Genomic DNA, 2984 nt, shown 5'->3' with positions numbered 1-2984 from the left:
AGGCTACTGAGGGAAACCCCGGGCCCCGAGAAGCACGTGGCAGTGGTGGCGGCAGATGTCAGGTGCACCCCCGCCAGTGGACGCTCTCCTGAGGGCGGCAGCGGGGGAGGCACCCCGGCAGGGCCATGCAGGTCATTTCCCTCGCCCCAGGGCCAGGTACCTAGCGCTCCGTGCCTCGGTGGTCCCCCCAGGTTTTTTTCCCTCAGCGTCATCAAACACTGCGGGTTTGCTGAAAGGGGCCGGTGGGGCAGGGCGGCCGTTTAAAGACTCGGGCGGCTTGGCGCGGCCCGCCATGGTGGCTGCGGTGCCGGCGGCGGCGGTGGCAGGTGTGTCTGGCGGTGTCCGAGCGGGGTGCCACTGAGGGGTGGGGAGCAGCTACTCCCACTGATCCCCTGCGGTGGTTGTCCCATCGCCACCGGCCGCGCTCCTCCGTCGCCATCGTTGTCCCGCCGCATGCTGCAGGGGTCAACCGTACGGCACCAAGGAGGGGCGCCCTGCCCCCCCCCGCAGCCTGGCCTTGACGGAGAGGCTGCGGCGCGCTGTCGGCCGCAGGGGCCGACCCGCTCGCCTTGTCGTAATGGGCGGCGCTGGCAGAGAGCGCGTGCTCTCTGCCCTTCCTCGGCCACGGGGTCATGGCTGCCGGGGCCCGCCCGCTCTCTCTCTCTCCTCGGACCGCCGCCGTGGTCTCTGGCGCGCGCGGCACTGCACCCGGTGCGTCCGGCGCCTCTCCTCCCCTCAACAGCCTTTTCTCCTCGAACGCACACCGGCGGTGCCGTCGTCCGCCGGCTGCCCCCTGGCTCAACCACCCGCCCGCTTGTGGAGGGCGAGTGCTCGGTGGGCCCTCCAGCTGCGGAGGCCCGCAAGCGCAGGCGACCCCGTGCCGAGCGGCGGCAGCGCCGCTCGACGGGCGTCCCACCCTGCGGGGACGGTCACCAGAAGGCACCTGCCATCGCCCAGCGGCAGTCCCATCCTGGGCCCCGCTTGTCGCGTCCTCCATTGCCCTTCCCTCCATTGCCCTTCCCAGCCGCGTGTGGGCCGCAGAAAGGCATGCGGGGCGGCCACGGGGGTGCTTCTCCCCGCCCGGTGTCCGCGTGCAAACAAGTAGAGCGAGCGTTGCCCCCCGGCTCAGCTCCGTACTGCCTTCCGCCAGGCGCGTGCCCGAGGCTAGGGGCCCCGGCAGTGCGACGCGGCGGTGGCGGTCCTGGGAGTGCGGCCCCGGCAGCGCCGGGGTATGCTGTCTGGCAGGCCTGGGGCACTGGTGATGCTGGCTCGGGTCTCGGTGGCGTCCACCTCCGGGGCTGGCGGTGGAGCCCGTCCGCCGGTCACTCACCCGCCCAGCAGGGGAGTGGTCCTGCAGGAGGCACGCCAGTGGGGGCTGGTCATCGTCGCGTGCCGTCTCAAGCCAGGGGAAGGCCGTGCAGTGGCGAAAGAGAAAAGCAGGCCGTGCAGCGGCGCAGCGACACTCCGCGAGGCCTGCGGCGTCGGGGGCCAAGGGAGAGCCAGCGTGTGCGGGGGCTGACGGCCACATGCCCCCGGCCACGTGCCATGTGTGTTATGCGTGTCGTCCCGTGAAAGCAAGAAGCGGGCGGGCTGCCGTGCCTTCCCGCATTCCAGCGCGCGCCGCGTGGCCCTCGGCGCGGAGGCCGGGCCGAGCCCGGGCGCCTGGTCCGCCTCCGAAGGACAGCGTTTGTGAGGTCGGCGTCTCCCCTCACAGTGGGAGGCGGTCAGGAGCGTGGGCTCCCCTGCCTCTTGGCCAGCCTTCAGAGCGTGGGTTGCTCCAGTTGGTTTTTATTCCCCCTTCTGTTTCTGTGTGCTCGTACGGTCAAAGCCAGGCGCGCACCCCCACGTCCTCGGTGCCAGAGTAACAAAAAAAGGGGCCGCTTGGCATGAGCGGTGCCTGAAAGGCAGACAACTCTTAGCGGTAGATCACTCGGCTCATGCGTCGATGAAGAACGCAGCTAGCTGTGAGAATTGATGTGAATTGCAGGACACATTGACCATCGATCATTTGAAGGCACGTGCAGCCCTGGGTTCCTCCCAGGGCTACGCCTGTCTGAGTGTCGCTTGACGATCAATCGCCATCCAGGGACCACGGCGGCGGCATGGCTGGGGTCACCTCTCAGGCCCGTCGCCGCGGTGGGCGGAGGCGGCGGTGGTGGCAGCAGCAGTGGCGGCGGGAGCAGCGGCGTCCCGCCGGTGCCCGGAGGGAAGACGGTCAGGGGTTCGGCGACGGAAGCATTTCCCTACGCGGCCTCGATCCCTTCCCTGCGGCCCGGCGGGCATCGTCGTCGTCGCAGTCGTCATCGTCGCAGTTGTCGTCGTTGCCGCGCAGGGCCCTCGTCCCCCTAAATGCAGACTCGGGGAGCACTCCATAGCTCCCCGCTCCTGGAGTGAGCCGCTGGGGTGGAGCTCGTCCTTGCCGGGACCATGCCATGGATGCGGTGGCGTGGCAGCCTGGGGAGAGCGAGAGACGGCGTCAAAAGGCACTGCCGAGGGCCAAGAGAGAAAGAGGAGGGTGAGAAGGGGAGGCGAGGAACGGCCTCGCCCCCAGTGTCCCCCCGCATGGGCGGCTGTCTGTGGGTGGGAACCGCGGCGGTACCGTGCAATGCTTCCGAGCGCACGCACGTGGCAAGAGCGCCGGGGATGGTTGTTCCTACCCCGTCCTCCCTTCGCCCGCCCCCTCCTCTTCTGTCGCTGGCCCGGGGCGCGCTGAGGGGCGCCATCGCTCCTCTCTCTCTCCCTGCCGAGGCCGTTGCACGCGCCACCGCCCGGCCGGTCCGCCTGCGCGGGGCCGTCTCTGCCCCACTCCCTTTTCACTTCTTGTCTCCAGGATGGGGCTCTCCGTCTCCTCGTCGCTCGCTTGTGCGCACGCGCGCTTTCTCTCTCTGGCTCCCTCCGGGAGCGCAGAGAGGAGGGGGGACTGGCGGCGTAGAGGGCGGGGGAGCGGGCGGGGGAGACACGGCGGCCATCGTCGCGCGCGCCCC

General features: G+C 70.3%; 1 non-coding gene across 1 annotated transcript; it reads left to right on the top strand.

The window, feature by feature from the left end:
* The first annotated feature begins 1910 nt into the window (after positions 1–1910).
* LOC143694571 (5.8S ribosomal RNA) lies at positions 1911–2063 on the top strand. Its single transcript, XR_013183152.1, has one exon. It is a non-coding gene; the product is annotated as a 5.8S ribosomal RNA (ribosomal RNA).
* Positions 2064–2984: the final 921 nt, after the last annotated feature.

This window comes from Agelaius phoeniceus, chromosome 7, assembly GCF_051311805.1.
Source record: "Agelaius phoeniceus isolate bAgePho1 chromosome 7, bAgePho1.hap1, whole genome shotgun sequence".
Lineage (NCBI taxonomy): Eukaryota > Metazoa > Chordata > Aves > Passeriformes > Icteridae > Agelaius > Agelaius phoeniceus.
This window is presented reverse-complemented; position numbering and strand designations above follow the sequence as displayed.